Source organism: Vipera ursinii, assembly GCF_947247035.1.
Source record: "Vipera ursinii genome assembly, chromosome: 2".
NCBI lineage: Eukaryota > Metazoa > Chordata > Lepidosauria > Squamata > Viperidae > Vipera > Vipera ursinii.
This window is the reverse complement of record NC_139513.1, coordinates 235516986-235537126: the sequence shown is the minus strand read 5'-3', so window position 1 is coordinate 235537126 and position 20141 is coordinate 235516986.

Here is a 20141-nt window from a genome sequence, read left to right as displayed (position 1 = left end):
AGAATACTTAAATTAGAATATTTACTGTATGTCCAAAATTATGTATCAGGCCGTTTAACTTAATATACAGTATGTCTTAAAATAAGTTAAAAACTTAAAAATAAACAGTCCTATTTTTAGGAAGTCAAACTAGTGTTGTATCCAGATCGTGATGAGTAAGTTTTCTATTTTTATCTGCACTGGACAAACTTCACCTGAAATCTTACTTCTCCTTTTTGCTACATTTAAGAAAAGCTTTGATAATCCAGAGCAGTGTTTCTTAACCTTAGCAACTTTAAGAAGTATGAAAATTTCTGATTTGACACGCACATGTTTTAAAGTTGCCAAAACTGAGAAAACATGACTTAAAGTGTATCCAAAGGAAGAATATAGACATTTTACAGTAAATAGTTTTAAAAGTTCAGTATAGGACTAATGGTAGATCAGATTATGTTTAAAGTAATAAGTTCTTCTTGAAAATATGTAATAAGAACTCTAACATCCTGCCTGAGTGCTGCATTGAGCAAGGAATGGAACCAGTTGGAAGATCAGTTCTACCATTAGAGACAATATTCCATTAGATTCAGGCAACAGATGCTGAAAGAGATGACATCCCTTAATCTTATCTTATTACACAACTTGCTCTTTGACAGTGAAAGCAGCCTGCTTATTAAGGTGTGATGGAAGACATCATCCCATCACTAAGAGTCAGTTGTCAATCCAATCACCTTCTGTATAGGGCAGGGGTAGGCAACCTCGGCTCTTTTATGACTCATGGACTTCAACTCCCAGAATTCCTGAGTCAGCAATTCTGGGAGTTGAAGTCCATGAGTCATAAAAGAGCCGAGGTTGCCTACCCCTGGTATAGGGGAAGAGGCATCACCTTGTCCTGGCTAACTGAATAAAAACATCTGTGATATTGTACCTGACCTCACCAACAAACATCTGAGCTGTGGAATGGATTCATAGAAAGGAGTTTTGTCCACTTAGTCAAGCCTATCTTTCAGTTTTGATACTCTGCTAAAGCAATACTCTTAATTTATATTCCAATCAATAAGAATGAGCAATAAGCAATAAGAACAATTTCAGACGTAGACCAGTTCTGCAAAATCTGCAGTCTCAATTTTAAATCTGTTCCCATTAATCCTAGGAGGCACTTGTCATGAGGAGTGTTGTTACATAAATACTATAAAAATAATAAATAGGCTGTTAATTTTTGAGTGTTGTCAACTTTTAAAATGCATTTGACTTCTCTAAGTTGCACATTTCAGTATGTAGGTGTTTTTTTTAAAGATTACAGTGGTAAAAGCATAAAATACATAATAATAGAGTTACCAAACTTACTTTGATTGTAATTTTCTTTCCCTACGTATATCAGTGCCTGTACATCTTAAGACTAACAATATGATTCCTTTTTATAATTTTACAATAATCTTTAGACAAACACATACAATGTTGACATAACCTTTCCTTTATTATAGCACTGCACAAAGAGCTTTCAATTACATATTTTCCCCATTTTTGGTGCACACTGAGGAAATGTGTTGTACTTTGAGTATTTGATATGTACAAAAAAAATCCTCTAGATCAGGATGACTCTTTAATTGTTTTGAGATTTCAAATGTTAAACTTCTCATTTAAAGGACTAATTTAAGAAGTACTGATTCTCTCAACATGACCCTTTGATGAAAATACACAGAAGTTACCTTTGAACTGAGTGTATCTCCACAGGAACCTCACAAATACCAGGATTTCAAAGGAATATATTTATAGATGTAGGAGATATCTTGTTTATTGCAGTGGTTTCTTTGTTCATCAGGGTTCTAATGCAATAGCATGAGAAGACATTGTTCCCCATAAATTAAGGGGTGAATATAAAAGCTAGATAAGTAAGGGCCTTCATTTGAATTCAGAAAGATTTCTTCATGCATTAGGAATTGTGGTATTATTTCTTAGCCAAGATTAAATGCAGTCTTTTTTAAAGTTATTGTTAAGAAGGCATAGATGAGGGGGAAAGGGTTTGTCTAAAATGGCTCACAACATTATCACATCTACCACATGATGTAATAATCTTACTTTTGAGTTAAGATGGATGAGCGTTCACCATTCACCTTCAAGGTTTAAATATAATTCAAATTGTTTTTAAAAGTGCACCAAGAGGTAAGGAAAAATATCACATGTTGTTTATGGCATAAAATGCAATTATTACTTCCTCTCACCTTCCAACCTACTCTGCTGAGAGATGGCTGTGAATGATCATAGTTTTATGGTTAGTGGCAGAGATTGGAACACCAATTCAATTTTGACTTAACTATCTGGACGTGATTCTGAATAGGGCTTGTCTCTTAAGGGGCAAAGGTTTCCTTCAATTTATCTTTAAGGAATAACTCTGAGAAAAGTCATTGTACATCTAAGCAAGGTAAGATATTGACATTTAATTTCCTCTCAAAAGTCCCAATTTAAGTTTGCAGAACTTTTGTGTTCTTCTTCTTATGCATCACTTTTTGAAAATCTACCTATATATATTAAATTTCAGTTGCAGAGTTTTCTTGCTTGTAAGAACATTTTGGTCCTTCCTAAGTTATGTTGCAGCCAGAGAAGTATATAGTCTTTACACAAATCCATGTAAAATTCAGTGAAGCAACACATGTTAGATAGTTCTATTTCCCCAAAGTCACTTGGAGAGATGTCTTTTGTTGGTGAGGTTTCTGGGGAATCTGCCCTGTAATAAAGTTGATGGGACCGTATTGTGCCTAGCTCAAAAGACTTCTTCCTAAACCTTGGGGAAGCTAACTTGCATAAAAAGCTCTCAGATTGCCAATTGTCCTTTATAATTAGGTCTCTGCTGTTCCAAAAGAACTAACTTTGGTTTGGTATTCAGTGCCATCCAATATTTGGACTAATTTTTTTCCTGGTCAAAATTCATGTTGACCCCCTAGCCCTTCAATCTCTGCTGGGTAGTTTCTTAGCTTGTAGTTCATTAATTTATGGTAATGAATTTAGTGAACTTGTAATTCACAATGAAGCAGTGATAGGTAGTTTTGCTTTCTGAGGCTCAAGAATGCATAAGAATGGACAGTGGGCTTGAGTAGTGGAGATTAATCACAAGGAGAAAGGTCATTAACAAACATAAAAAAGATCATGAAGGCTAACAGGGTTTAGAATGATAACAAGCATCAAAGGTAATGGTTTGATGTTATATGGTTGCAGAAAACTGGACATTTAGGAAGAGGAGATAAAAGAAGAGATAGGCCAATTTCAAATTATGAAATTGGAGTCAGGTTGCTAAAAGTACCATGAAGTGCAAGAAAAATCAACTGATCAAGCCTGGATGAAATAAAGATTCCTATCATTGCCTCAAGAGACCAGTCAGATATGAACTGCAAAAAAATTACTAGGCTTGGGAAAAGTGAGAGAAACCAAAGACAATGGATCAACATGGCAAGGAAATTATAGAAACATCCTTCAAACAGTAACAGATGATCACTAGCTGCAGGTTTTGATGACAAGCATTTAATAATTCTGAGACAATTGATGACATATGATTAATCTACTTTGAACACTTCATTTCTTTGAGTAGGTTTGATAACAAATGTATCTCTTTTGGAAAACTCATGATATATTATAGGTATTTTTTTGGGTGGTGGTGATTGGATCCTCTGGAAATTATTACAAAAAGTTGGTAAGAACCAAAAATAAGATGCATACTGTTTGGAGTTTTTCACCAGTTATGCTTTTGGTGAAAGTTGCCCTGTTAGGGTACCCTCAATAGCGTAATTGTGGCAAATAGGTATTTGAAAGCAAATACAACATATAACCAGCTCCATCTTGATTGGCAAATTCTAATTTTGTGATTAATGAAAATATACCGTAGCTGTGATATCTATTATAATGCATTAGTCTTTAAATTATTTGGGTCTGCATATATAGTTGCACTTAGTCTAGCTTTAAAATTGTTTAAGAAAGTGTTCTACGTTACTGGCTATTTTCATATTTTACCAAAGTGTTCTACCCAATTTTTTCATGCAGCTTTTTAATGCATAAGAAAATCTGATTTATGTAGCCTGCTTGAATTTTTTAATAGCCAAGTATGTTTAATTCTCCCTCTTTGGTAATGTGTTTTGCTACACAACACCTTCTAAAAATGTGCATAAATCTGAATATTGAATATTGTATGCTAATTACATCTTGAAACCCTTATTTAAGTGCTTCAAAATGTTGTATGGACATTTTACAGGTAAGTGTGTCATCCTTTAATTCCTTTCTCAACAGCTCACTATTTAATTAAATTTACTTTCTGCCAATGCATTTTACATTTTTGTGGCCAATGTGTTACTGAAAGTTTTATTAAGTAACTCAATAAACTCAGCTACATGCTAAGATTTAAGTCCCATTAATTTTTATTTGCTGCTTTCTTTCACTTTATACTACATCTTAAATTTATGTTATTTTCAAAAAGAAGTTGTTGAAGTTTTCCTATCATTTCCTCTTCATTCTGTTCCCACTATTTGAAAGGTCGGCCTGTAACCTGGGAAAAATAGAAGAGGAGGTCTTCTGCTTAGCTGAAAACCTACTTATCCTGTTGACCACAACAGATGTTTCTCATCATAGGCATCCAAGAAGGAAGGAGAGAGGCAAGATACCAGTAATGTTGATATGTGCATGATAGCTTCTGTGACTTAGTACCGGGGTCCTCAACCTTGACAACTTTAAGACTTGTGGCTTAAGGAATGACTGGGAGCTGAAGTCACAAGTCTTAAAGTTGCCAAGGTTGAGGAGCCCTGACTTAGTACTTGCATCAGACATCAGCATGCCACTACAAAATGGTAGCATTGGCTGCAGGTGCTGTCATTTTGTCATCATTGTGGTTTACTGTAAACCCTGCTGCTTCTTCTACTCTGGCATTGATAGCTGTACAATTCTAAATTGAAAGATAGTACTTTCAAACCCAAGATAATATCTACAGAGATGATACCAAAGTTAAGGGACCTCAGAGTCAAGGAGTCTGCTGGGGCCCATACCCATTGTTTAGGTGCTCCAGATTTCTAAGTGTTTCCATCCATCTTTCTTTTTTCCTCCTCTGCTTTCTTTTTCTGTTTTTCTATCCATTACCCATCATTCATTTTTCTCTCTCAGTGCTTTGCCAGGCAACAGGATATTTACTTTTCTTTCTTTCTTTGTAACGTTTAAAAGCTCTGGAACTCAGAGAATATCCAAGACTGTATCCAGCACATCCATTGGTTCAGTAGGATTATTTGTGGAACAAAGCAGGTGAAACATAATTATCTTGCTTTCCCCATCCACCGTCTTTCAGGAAAATGACACTAGAAACTAGGTCTATGTGAAACTACCCTCTAACCTAAAAAAACATTTCCACATTCCCTGAAATATAGTTAAATTAAAAGCTTTAATAAATAATATAAACATTTGTAGGGTCCTTAACATGTTTACATTTTGTCCATAACTTTAATTACACTAGCAGACTCATGAAGCCAATGGAAGGGTAGCGCAGAAGAACAAATTATGACTGATATATTAACCCCCAGTTCAGCCATTCTTCTTTTATATGGGAGATGCAGTGACATTTGCTTAAGCAAGCAGCCAAGATAAGGATGTGGAATGAAACCAGTTCTTACCATTATTCTTTCTCAGAATAAAAATACTACCTAGTAAAGCCTGGTGGATAAATCAAAATGATAGAAGGAACTACTTGCATGAATAAATACTTCAACATGTGAATGAAGGTTGTCAATTTATCTGTTGAAGGAAAACATTCAAGAGCAAAAGAAAGATTTCCTAACTATTCAAGCATGATATATAATATAAATGGCAAAAGCATTTGATCAAAACCCAATTAACTTGTCATATAATTCTTCCTTTAGCGTGTTCTCATTATTAATGATAAATCAACTGTTCTGTTTGCAATCAGAAAATTGTTTTCCTAGGAGACCTTTATGTCTGATTTATTCAAATGATACCAACACTAGTTATACTGCTATAGGTTCCAACAGTGTTATAATTTAATGTAGTGAGATGTAAGAATGTGTGGAAGACATAAGAAAGATCTTAATCATCTAGATGAAATTAGTTCTCCACAATCTGACACATTACAGATGTGCTGCGATTGGAACTCCTCCAGAACTTTTGAATGTGCAATTGAAAATGAATTTTCTCAGCAAGACTGGTTGTTAGCAATAGGCTTTGATTCAACTTGTTTCACATGGCAAATTTAAACTTCTGGACCATTTACATTGGATCTAACTCTAATTGATCTTGTATAGTCCTTGAGAATTTTGGGAAAATTCTTGTTCAATTTCTAGAACTTATTCAATCTTTGATTTTATCATTATTTTAATCAATATAATATAGGTAGAAAGCATCCTAGGTATAATTAAATGTTATATTTCATATATATATATATATATATATATATATATATATATATATATATATATATATATATATATATGTGTGTGTGTGTGTGTGTGTGTGTGTGTGTGTGTGTGTGTGTGTGTGTGTGTGTGTATGTATGTATATCTATATCTATATCTATATCTATATCTATATCTATATCTATATCTATCTATCTATCTATCTATCTATCTATCATCTATCTATCTATCTATCTATCTATCTATCTATCTATCTATCTATCTATCTATCTATATATCTATATATCTATATATCTATATATCTATATATCTATATATCTATATATCTATATCTATATCTATATCTATATCTATATCTATATCTATATCTATATCTATATATATATATATCTATATATCTATCTATCTATCTATCTATCTATCTATCTATATATATATATATATATATATATATATATATATATATATATATATATATATATATATATATATATATATATCACTTAAGCAGTTACCCATACGTTGAAAGAATCTGTAGGCTGAAAGAATCTGTAGGCTGAAAGAAGAATAAATAAATGGCTATGCTGAGTGCAGTATATGTATGCAAGCTGAAAATTCAGTATTATGCAGAATGTTTCTTACTGAGTTGACATCACATAATATTATGTATTTGTTTATATAACTGAATTGTTTTGATACCTCAATGAAATCTTTCATAGTCACACTGTTTGGTATTGCTCTGATACATTCATTTAAATTATATTCATTGGTAGCTGGTTGTGTGTAACTGTTCCATCATAAACTGAATGTGTGCAGCTGCTCCATCCTCTGCAGAGGTGATTGTTTTGTTCCCACTAATTTGTGTACTGCACATATGAGAGGTCAAGAAAAATTATAGCATCTGAAATATTGGCTTCAAGATGAGCTGCCGCTTCTGCTGCTATGTGCAGAGTGGACAGAAATATACCATGGTTTTATTTGACAATCTTCCTGCATGTATTTCTCTGTGTGTGCCTATAGTTCATAGACTTTACTGCTTACTGCTGAACTAGAAAGAGGCTAAAATAAAATCTAAGGGTGGAGACAACTTACTTCTCTCACATATGATCCATAAAGGTAGGTTTACTCTCATTCTCTGTCTGTTGCAGGCCTGAATTCATCTATCAATTGTACAATATATAATTGAGTAGATAAAATTCAAGCACAAGAAAAAATATTTCATCTGTTACATCTAGATTTTGATCCAGTACTATCTTTTACTTACATACTACAATAAATGAACAATAATTTCACTTAGACCAGCATTTTATGAAATGCTGCATTTTTTTCCACAAGCTAACAGATTACACCAAAAATAATAACCAAATTCAATTCCAGTGTGGTTTCAGAGTAAATTCAAACCAAATCATGATTATACAATGAAACAACTAAGCAAAAATAGTTTTTGCACTGTAAAGGGCTCTAATGCTTAGCATGGGAGGAAGCAGGCAACAGAATTTCTCCCATCCCCCTCTGCATAATACTTTGAAAAGAAGCTCCAAATTACTTATTTATTACATTTATATCCAACCCTTCCCTCCAAGAGCTCAAAGCTGGTTTACATAGCAACCCCTCCCCTCCCATTGTTTTCCCACAATAACCCTCTGCCGGATAATTTGATCTGAAAGATACTGACTGGTCCAAAGATATTCATTGAGTTTCCATTGTTAAGAATGGATTTGAATTTATTCTCCTTGCTTTTTGGTCCTAGCCAGTATACCACACTAATAGCAATATAATTTTGACTCAGCTGCATGACAGACCAAGTGCTGTGTCATCCTAAGCACTCTTTGCAGTTTAGGTCTGAAAAATCTTTATATTTCTGCTGCTCTCAGTCTTCATCTATAGCAGATCCACATCCATATCCATAGAGGAGATAAAAATATATATCTGAGTTTTCAATGGATGACTTCCTCAACTGAAGTCAGAAAGCCTCATTACCGGTCCCTAGAAAGCATAGTTCCATTTCCCTAGAGCAGCGTTTCCCAACCTTAGGAACTTGAAGATGCGTGGCTGGGGAATTCTGGGAGTTGAAGTCCACGCATCTTCAAGTTCCTAAGGTTGGGAAACGCTGCCCTAGAGAACTGTTCGTTTAGTTTAGTGAGATTGTATTTTTCCTGCTATGTCAGGAGAAATGAGAATTCCAAATTGGAAATGCAACTACCTTAGTAATATTGAAGTTTTCTTTGAGCCACCACTTTCAGCACAGGTTCTGTAGACAGAGAACTCAAGATAGTGGTCTGTCCTCCTGTTAATCCCCACAACCATTCTTCTTGTGAGGTAGGCTAGCTAAGACTAGCCTAACATCACTCACTGAGCTTCTGTGGCTAAGGGTGCAGAAGAACATGTCTCTTCATTATATTAGAACTGTGTGAAGTTTGTAGGCATGATTCAATCTGAAGGACATTCAACCGAATTTGAGTCTTTAAAACCATTTGAGGCGCTGAATAGAATCAATACCTCTGAATCACTCCCCAAGGTTTAGTTTTAGGCTATTCTACTTTTGCAGAGTCTCTAACACTATTGCAATTTTCTTCTTTTACAGATATGTAAATTGAGGAGGCAACAAATCCTAACAGCTGTACTAATCAAGAAAAGCCAATGGTCAGAGCAATTCAGAGCATCCTCAGTCTATAATATCTTTTGATCAATTTTATTTTACATATTTATTTATTTATTTATTTATTTATTTATTTATTTATTTATTTGTTATTGGGACTTATATGCCGCCCTATCTCCCGAAGGACTCAGGGTGGCTAACAACAATAAAACACAATAATATAAATGTTAAAAAAGATTAAACTAACAAGTGATAAACTAACCCCAGTGATAAAATATTAAAAACATTTTTTTATAAAAAATACCTATCGTCAGTCCAGGTCAGCCTGATGGAAAAGAAATGTTTTGAGGTCGCGACAAAAGGACCGGAGATCTGGGGCCATCTGGAGCTCAAGGGGAAGCTGATTCCACAGGGCAGGCACTCCCACAGAGAAGGCCCTCCACCTGGGGGTCACCAGCCAACATTGTCTAGCTGATGGCACCCTGAGGAGACCCTCCCTGTGTGAGCGCACCGGGCGATGGGAAGTCATTCCTGGCAGCAGACGGTCCTGCAAATATCCCGGGCCTAAGTTACAGTAGGACAGATTTTATATTGTTTCAGCAGGATAATCTAAATGCTATATGAGTCAGTTTGGGGCCTATTGTGCTAGTTCTATTATCCTCAAGGTGAAATCTTTTTTCAATTCAGTCTCAATTCCTATTAATCTCTGGAAATGTTTGTTGGCAAAAATACAAAATTAATTGGTCAGTGCTTTTTCCTTTAGCTTAGTCTGTAGCTCAAGAATTGCTTAGAGTGTTCCCATCAAAGTATTCACTAGCTTCAATAGTGTTTAAGTTTTCTTTTTCCTTCAAATATATCCAAGTTCAGTTAGGGTGGAGAGAAACATTTTTTAAAATGTACAATGAGAAACCCATAAAATTATTTAGTCAAAATTTTGTGCAATGAATATTCTTTAAATCAACAACCATTCTGGCTATGTCCATCATATCTTGCTTTTGGTATTTTGATATTTTTAATGGCTATTTTTTATCAGAACAGAACTTGAACTTGTTAAACTTAATTCTTCCTCCTTTCAAATCTCATTTTTGAATTTGACTCATTTTCAAAGTTAGAGTAGAATAGAATAACAGAGTTGGAAAGGACCTTGGAGGTCTTTTAGTCAAAACCCAGGCAGGAAACCTTATACCATTTCAGACAAATGCTTGTCCAATCTCTTCTTAAAAACCTCCAGCGTTGGAGCATTCACAACTTCTGGGTGCAGGTTCTTCCACTGATTAATTGTTCTAGCGGTCAGAAAAATTCTCTTTAATTCTAGGTTGCTTCTCTCATTCATTAGTTTCCATCCATTGCTTCTTGTCCTGCCCTCAGGTGCTCTGGAGAATAGCTTCACTCCCTCTTCTTTGGGGCAACCCCTGAGATATTGCAACACTGCTATCATGTCACCTCTAGTCCTTCTCTTCATTAAACTAGACATACCCAGTTCCAGCAACCATTCTTTATATGTTTTAGCCTCCAGTCCCCCAATCCTCTTTGTTGCTCTTCTTGCACTCTTTCTAGAGCCTCAACATATTTTTTACATTGTGGTGACCAAAACTGGATGCAATATTTCAAGTGTGGCCTTACCAAGGAAAGTTATCAAGTTACTGAGGTCTTCCTTGAGAAACTCAAAAGATGGTTTCTCTAATGGATCCCAAGGATTTCCTAAGCAGGCACTAGTTCCACATCTCACAATATGCTTTCAGACTAACACAGTAGAATTTTATAGTTTCTGTGAAATGAGGAAAGAATCGTATCACATCACCCTTGGATCCATCAATGTATGTGGCACTATAATAACTTTCTGTCAGTATTTATAATATTATTTTTATATACAAGATACTGTAGCGTTTTAAATTTTATAAGGTTAAAAGCAGGCATTTTCTTTCCTGGCACAATGGAGGTAGTTAACTTCTTAAATTTTGCTCAAGTTCTCAATTTTTAATCTAAAAGTTAAAAGCTGGATTTGTCAAAAGTTCATACCTGCAAATACAAGTAACTGAAATTTCAAATGTGTTCCATCTAAAGTTACACTTCAGCAACAGCCTGGGCTAATTAGCCCTTCATCTGTACACACTGTCAAAATAAGAGCTAATATGTTCTAGTAGTCTTGTAGTCACGTCTACAAATAGTAGTTGGAGCAAAGCAATGTTAGTGTATAATTATTTCTTCCACCTCCTGCACCCTTCTACTTGGTATATTAGCTTTCCCCTACTCAAATAAGACAATGATATGAGGCTGCTGATGACTATTTTTATAACAATTACTTTGCATGGTATAATAAGTATAGCCCACAGTGGAACTTCCTGTCAAAATATGGATCAAAATCACAATGAACTATCAAATATTTTCAGCTTGAGTGGTTATGGATATTTTTTTCCTCATGTGAACATTTTATATTTTTTGGCAGCTATGGTTTCAGTCATGTGTTCTCTATTCTTAAATCCTTTTATGTTATAGAGGCAAGGGATCCAGACAGAAGTAGGAGCAGTGGTTAATGGAAACAGAAAGAAGATGAAACAAAACTTGTTGGAGATACTGATCCCCCAGTGATCCTTCCCTGGAAACATATGGACTTGTTCAGAGGTTCTTGGACATTCTCCAAAGTATGACAGGATTTCCCTTAAGCAGGGTGAGTTGGACAGCATTGGAGATTGTGTGTTTCATAGCTGATTTGTATCATCATTGCAAGCCCCATTACTTACAGTAAATTTAAATATATAAGCCCTATAGGAGAAGTTAAGCTACAAATATCCTTGGCCCAGGAACGTGTTTTGTATCTGACCGTAATATTTTTCCCTTCAGAAACAGATTCATTTTGCTCCTCATTTCTTTTCTTGATGCTACCACACTGAAGTTTCATGAGAGACCCATGAATAATTTAATTTGACAATGACTGTTTCAGTCAAGAAAGACTATAAGCAATTACATATATCTTTCAAAATATAATACAATATCTACAGTATAAAGACAAAAAAATATCAAAATAAATACAAATGCCTACAAAACAATACATTTGTAACCAGTGGCATCAATTGATTATCAGTATCTCCAAATAATCTGTTTTTTCATAACATACAGACAGCTAATAATGGCCATATTTTTAGAGGTAGACTATTCCAAAGTGCAGGCCCACAAGAGCAAAAGAGAACACTGAAGTCTCCATCTTTCTTGCCTCATAAAAGTCAGGAACTACAACATCTCCTAGAACATCCAATTTACATAGGTCAAAACTTGTTGGATGACAAGATACTCCAATGCCCAGCCATGTGGGGTCTTAATGGTCACAACTAACACTGTGCATTCATATTCTACAGGGACCAAGGACCTGGAACAAAGGTATCAATTATATATCAGCAATTATATCACTGGGGTTCTTTTTGACCAAGTGAAACATCCTAGTGGTATTCAAAGGGTTCAGACAGATCACATTACAACAGTCCAGACAAATATTGATGAGGGTATGTAGAGCTCCAGTTTCCACCAGCCAAATTTGGGAACAGCTTCCTGTTGTTCATCCAGCAGTAGTCATGAATCCCAAAGACTACCAGCTGTGTATTTGCTTTTTTAGAGCAATGCCATTGCTTCAAGAGACAATACTACATATGTCAACAAACCCTGAAGAAAAACAATACCTCCATCATCAACCTGTGTCATCTCATCCAGTTTCTCACAAACCACAGACAACTGAGTCAAAAGATGAATAGGATTTCATCACCCACAAACAAAGGTTCAAAAAGGAAGGAAAATTCTGACTGGGAGTCTCCTATTAGAGGAAGATGATTCCTCTTTTTCTTATGGCAGTATTTTGACTGACCAATCCAGCTTCTGTTATTCCCTGTGGAAAAGAGCCTAAAACTCTGAGAAAAGTGAGAATGTGGGAATCTTGCTTTTCTTTCTATCATCATTTCCTGAGTAGAAATGAGTATGCATAATAGTGGCAATATCTCATAGTTCCAGGTGTGCATTGTTAGTCTATCCCTCAGCCAGAAACTTTAGGTATTTTTTAATGCTGAACTCTTATTTGGGGCAAGCACCAAGAATAGTTTATTGCAGTTTATTTTTGAAATGCAGAACATGTCAACATCCTGTCTATGGAGATTCTCAGTAATCCAGGTCATGGTTGTCCCAAAGTTTCTTTCTTTCAAAAGGCACCTTTCTTGTTTTGCTAGAAGACATTTCACTTTTCATCCAAGAAGCTTCTTCAGTTCAGAGTGAATGGTAGAAAATGAAAAGATTTATATTCCTTGCAGTCATGTGGTCATTAACCCTCTTTCCGAGAGTCATTGAGGCCACTTGGAGGTTTATCTGTGCCCTCAGGGTTACCTCAATCCTGTAGTCTGCATTTTTTTTCTTGAAATCCTTTCATATTCCTGCACCATATGAAGTGTGTTCATCCCAAAGTGCATAGCTAAATGTCTACAGAGATTTTCAGTCATCCAAGTCATGGTTGTCCCAAAGTTTCTTTCTTTCAACAGGAAACTGGACTTTCTTGTTTTGCTAGAAGAGGTTTCACTTCTTATCCAAGAAGTTTCTTCAGTTCAAACTAAATGGTGACCACTGAGTCTGGACTGAAGAAGCTTCTTAATTGAGAAGTGAAACCTCTTCTAGCAAATCAAGAAAGTCTAGTTGCCTTTTGAAAGAAAGCACATTTGGGACATGAAAACATCTTTTTGCTTGAGGTATGTCACTAGACTAAGGAGCTCTGATGCTCACCAACACATTTTTGGTCCATATGGTTATTCTTAAATATTAGAAAATTATCTTTACTACCTAGATAAAGGGAAACATCCAAAATATGGAGATCAGAGGTGACAAGGATGAGCAGAACAACTCTTGAGCGAAAGAGAGCTTGCACAAAAAAGAGGATACTGAGAGTAGTTAAGTTTACACAGCAACCACACAGATACACTGAGGTGTGTACAAAAGTTTTTACTTGTGGGATAAGACAATAGCACAGTCCAGGAAAAAACAGTCCATGTCATACACAAGTAATGAAAAGATAGCAGATAACTACAGTCCAAGGATTATCTGATACAGAGTCTTCTTACCAGTCCGTAAGTCAAACACAGTTCTACAGGTTTAGCAAAACAGTAGCAAAACCACAAACCACGATAAACAGCAAGTAACAGCAAGCAAGAATGAACGTAACAGAGAGAGAGAAGCTATGTCTCTAGCTCCCTCTTATCGCCATTGGAAACAGTGCTGGCCAATCATTAGAAGATATGATGCAATGCATTACATAGTTAAAGTGATACATTACAGTTTCTAAAAAAATGATACAATCATAGTTCATATATATTGCCAACCCAACCAGTTAGGCCACAGACATATACCTAACAAGAAGAACTGTATTTTATTAATTTAATACCATATTATACTAATTTAAAGATAACATTTTAAAATTCAGTTTTTATCATGGCTCCACCTACTTTTGGAGGGTGCCCTCTTTGCTTGAAAAAGGTAGTTTTCACTGAGTTCCATTACCCTACACCATATATCTCAAGTTGTTATTATTCAGTGTATGATGAGAACATGACAGAAGATAAATAAACAGACAAACATAAAGACATACTCACATTTATGTATGTTTGTGTGTGTATCACAAGTGCCAATCTCAAGTGCCAACAAGAAATAACCTGAACTGGAAAAGCAATCTTTAAAAAATGAATAACAATTTCAGAATAGTAATTCTATTGATTTCATGGGATTTTTGCTAAATGATTTAATTCGTACCAGGTGCATGTATTCTTTTTTAGAACATTTTCTGAGTAATATAGGGCAAAACATTCAGTGTGCAACTTGAATCGGAGTACTGCACATTTCAATAAATATACAAGTGCCCCAATTTCTCATAAACTCATAGTACTTTACTGTATTCAAAATACAGTTCATGTGATTTGAAAACAGCTGTCCCTATTCATTGAAGTCCTGATGTTGTAATGAATGTTACTGCTTTTTCCTCTTCTCTCTCTTATGGTATACATTCTCCCTTTTAAAATTGACATAATAGGTTGATTACACCATAAATGCAGGAAAAAATGATCTTGACTAACAAGCAAATGGATGTTATGTTTCTACATTGCCTTGAGCAGCAATATTCATTTCAGTCAAGAACGCAACTCTGAGAACAATAGGACAAATATTTTATGAATGTGAAACTTTTTTTGGGGGGTGGGAAGTATCTAGAATACTTTCTGTAATCTTTCAAGTGAATTAAACTAGCCAGATGTTCTCAGGTTCAATATGAAATTGTATGTTCTTGAGCTGTATATGAAATATTATGGATGGCTTTGTACTTCAAAAACATAAAGGACTACAGAGCTTGCTTATAGATGTTTATACCCCAATTTTCTGCACCTTTTAAGGCAGACATGTCAAACACAAGGCCCGGGGGCCGGATCCGGCCCACGAAGTGGTTTCATGTGGCCCACGAAGCCATCCTGGAAACAGTGAGGGAACGGCCCCCACTGCCTTGGCCCTGGCCCAGAGACCCTCCTTTTGCCAGAGACCCTCAGATCTATCCCACTCCTGCCCAGGCCCCCATAGGCACCCTTGATGCGAACAATGTAGAGCTGGCCACGCCCACCCAGTAGGCCATTCACAATCTAGCCACGCCCACCCAGTAGGCCACGCCCACCCTGACCATATCCACCCGCCCCCCTGAGGGCAACCGCAATGCTGATGTGGCCCTCAATGAAATTGAGTTTGACACCCCTGTTTTAAGGAGTCTGATCCAAAAGAAAAAACAATGAAAGCAAATGTAAATATGAAACTACCAAGTAAAATGCATATGATTGCTCTACCATCTTTCTGTATTAAAACAATAATATAGTCAACGATAAATTAATGAATGAACGGCAATTCATTAATGAATCTATTTGGATACATTATTTTTCTTTTTTTAAAAAAAATCATCCACTGTTTAACCAACAACCATTTCTAATCTTTCGTGATGAATTATATCCTGGATTTAGTAAAAACTGTTGGTATCTTCTGTTCTTGAGTTGAATTTGAAATTTCTCAGCTGAATATAAAAGGAAATGCAACATCCTTTTTCTTCATGACCAACATATGAAATCCATGATGACTCTCCCATTCACAAAGTCACAAAGCCCAAATGCTAATGGCATAAAATAGCAGAAGGTTGGGGTCTGTTTTTTTTTTAGCTTACCTAAACTGTATAAATAAATTCCTTCAAGACAAGTTTGATTCCTGGAGATTACATTGGCACATTCGTGTAGTTTCCTTTGAAACAATATACTATGTATTGCCTTTGACTTCGTCTGTAGTTTTTTTTCCAGCTTTTCAGACTAGCTTATTTTCCTTGAATTTCCTAAAAACATCCCATTCTAGTACTAATCTGGTCTAATACAACATCATCAAATCCACCAAGACTGACTGGGGGGGCTGCTCCTTTCTGGGGCTTACAATATTTAGCATGATGGCTTTCAGCCTAAGGCAGGGGTCTTCAAACTTGGCTCTTTTATGACTTGTGGACTTCAACTCCCAGAATTCCTCAGCCAGCATGCCTGGCTGAGGAATTCTGGGAGTTGAAGTCCACAAGTCATAAAAGGGCCATGTTTGAAGACCCCTGGCCTAAGGAGATTTCTTGTATTATTTTGGTTCTTTTGAATATATATTCCTTCATATACAATATCTGTGGTCAGTTATGGAGGAATTAGGACATTCCTAATCTGTTTTAACATGTCAGATGCTTCTCAATTTCGTTCTGTCCTGCTTCACACATTATGATATTTAACTTATTTAATTGGTCTTTTTTCTAAAAAAAAATAATAGCTGACTTCTTTTAACTGCAAAGAATTTCAGTACAGTGCACATACAAGTGACTAAAAACAAGCAAGTTTTTATTTCCAAGGATTAGCCCTTCCCTGCAATGACTTTTTAAGCAATGGAACATTATGTAATTATCCCAGACTCCAAAAGACCCTTTTAATTTCTATATTAAAAGTTATACAGTTTTGCATTCTTGAGTTGTAGTGATAAATCTCTTTACACTAAGAAGACTTGTTTCATGTAATTGCTCATGCCTCAAGATATGGCTTCCTGTCTCCTGTAATTGTCCTTGCTTCAAGATAATACCTCTGCCTTTCCCCAATTATAATTATGAAGTCTGCATTCCTGTGATAAACCTTTGCCCCCTGCTTCATTTATAACAAGACTTGTCTCCTGTATTTGTCCTTGCTTTACAACCCTTGTCAACTTTGTTAACATTTGTATAAGATAGCTATGCATTATTGTTTCCTGTAATGACCTTTGCCCTCTTCATTATCAGTTCTCTGTTAGCATAAACTATGTTTTATTGTTTCCTTTGACCTCACATATGTTCATTAGCAGATGTATGCAATGAGTTATGTTTTCCTTTGACCTCACATATGTTCATTAGCAGATGTATGCAAAGAGTTATGTTTTCCTTTATGTTAATTCCTCATGTGTACTTTCCCCCTCCCAAATGAAACAGCCTAATAAAAGGAGGGTGTCCGGAGCTGTTCGGGGGGCAAAACATCTACCCCGGGCACTCTGTGCTCTTTCTCACCTTGAGCAAACTTGTGTTGGTGCCTCAGTTTGTCCTAGGACTCTGCCTTTAAATCATCGCAGTTCCCAAGTGTGACCGTTGGAACGTCCGGCACACTGGGTCGGTGGCAAAGGACAAGATCCTTCCATATTCAAGGTGTTCACCCTTGCGAGGGTCCCTCTAAATTCTCACCCCTGTCACGGGGCTCTAAGAGTTGAGGCCAGAACCCTGATCAACCGCTCAGCACAACAACATTAATCTTTGCATCTTCGAGGGAACATACTAGAGAGTAAAGGGATGATGAAGGTCTTAATGAAAGTGATCTAATCTTGTGGAATTTGATGAGTGCATGAGAAATGAAGCTGTGGGTTTCATATATATGGGCTAAAATGTATGTTGGAAAGTATGAACTGGTGTCACTTAGGTTCTTGTGGATGTGTATGAAAGTAAGCATCCATTAGTGGTGATAGCTACAAATTATGCTGCAGTGCACAATGTTGATAGAAGTAAAAAAAGAAAAAAAGAACCAGGCATGAAGTTGGGGGGAAATTGTGCAATATCCTGAATAAATGTGATCTGAGGTTGGAAGGGAATTATTTTAGAAGATACTAATGGATGAGTGAGATTTTTTTTAAAAAAATATGAACAAGTATTTGTGCCATTTGTAGACCTGAGATTGAATGAAAATGGCAAGAGGAAAAAAAATATATACAGTATAATAGAATAGTTGTTGTGCAAAGAAAAAAAAATGTATAATATGTATTTAGAGAAAAATACAATTACATATATGAAAGCAGTGAATGAAAAAGTATGGATACAATGGAAGCCCCATAGTTTGCAAGAATGGTTCATAAATATAAAAAAGATATAGAGAAGAGTAGATTTAGATATATTTCCTTTTATGTTTTTCTAACTAATGAATTTTATTTTATTGACTTACTATTACTCCTTTTCTTCATTTTGTATAACACTGCTTAGGCCAAAAAGGAATAGTGTGATGGGTATGTATGTTTATATATGGAAAAGAATTAGAAAAGGCTTCCATTGTCAATAGACCAGTGCAAGGAAATTTCACATGCAGCTTTTGCTATTTTGAGAAGGGCTTCCAAATGTGTAATGAAAAGTGAAAGCTGTTTTTTATTGTCTTGCTCTTTCTTAGCATACAGCTTTCATTACTATTAGAAGCACTGTTGTTGTTGTTGTTGTTAGTTGCAAAGTCGTGTCCAACCCATCGCAACCCTATGGAGAACGTTCCTCCAGGCTTTCCTGTCCTCTACCATCCTCTACCATCTTCCCTTTAAGCTCATGCCTATTAGAAGCAGTACTGCTGCAATTATTCTGATTTTTTTTTGCATTGCAATGTCCCTGTTCTTAATATATAATTAATCTATATTATACTAACCCAATTCGCTGTTGATTTTTATCTACCCTTGAGTACTTTACTTTTTGCCATCAGTTGTAAGTTCACTAGAAATGCAAGTTAACATTACTTTTGTTTTCTTTTAACATGAAACCATAATTTGTTCACTTTTGTAATTCATTTTCTTCTGCTAAAATGCTGTTGTCTATATTAATGTTTCATTTTGTAATTTTGATTTCATCTGATTATCTCTTCTAATCTGACCACTGTTACATTAGTTGTGCAAACTAATTGATATAGGGACAATATACTCTCCTGTCTTGCTCCACTCTTTATTCTGAACCATTCTATTTTTCCAGATTTGATTTATAGTAGCTTTTTACTCATACAAATTCACCAAAAGAATAATCTTGTGTTCTGAAAAACCATTGGTGTTTTATAATAATAATAATAATAATAATAATAATAATAATAATAATAATAATAATAATAATAATAATAATAATAATAATAATAATCTGTAAATTCTTAGCAACCACATAAATAGAAAGCCATTTTATTCTATGTTCTGGCAAAATCTACAGATCTTCCTGTAGTCAATGAAGTGAAGCTTATTTATTGTAAAGTTTTTGTACATAGTTCCCAGTGCCCAGATGACAATGGGTATCACTGTTACGCGTTTCATCCATACTCGTGCAGTTTCAATGGTGACCAGGCCATCGAAACTGCGTGATTATGGATAAAACACGTAACAGTGATACCCATTGTCATCAGGGCACTGTGAACTATGTCCAAAAACTTTACAAAACACATCAAGAAATTGCAACTTCCTGCAATAACTCCAGCAAAGCTACAAAAAACTGCGCTACTCGGATACCTGGTTGATACCTAGGATGCTGGCAGCAGCCCGTGTCAACCATTAGTGCAAGTCAATTTGAGTGTTCAGTTGACTGAGTTTCATGTTTTATGAATAAAAGTTTTATAATAATAATAATAATAATAAGAAGAAGAAGAAGAAGAAGAAGAAAAAGAAAAAGAAAAAGAAAAAGAAAAAGAAAAAGAAAAAGAAAAAGAAAAAGAAAAAGAAAAAGAAAAAGAAAAAGAAAAAGAAAAAGAAAAAGAAAAAGAAAAAGAAAAAGAAAAAGAAGAAAAAAAAGAAAAAGAAAAAGAAAAAGAAAAAGAAGAAGAAGAAGAAGAAGAAGAAGAAGAAGAAGAAGAAGAAGAAGAAGAAGAAGAAGA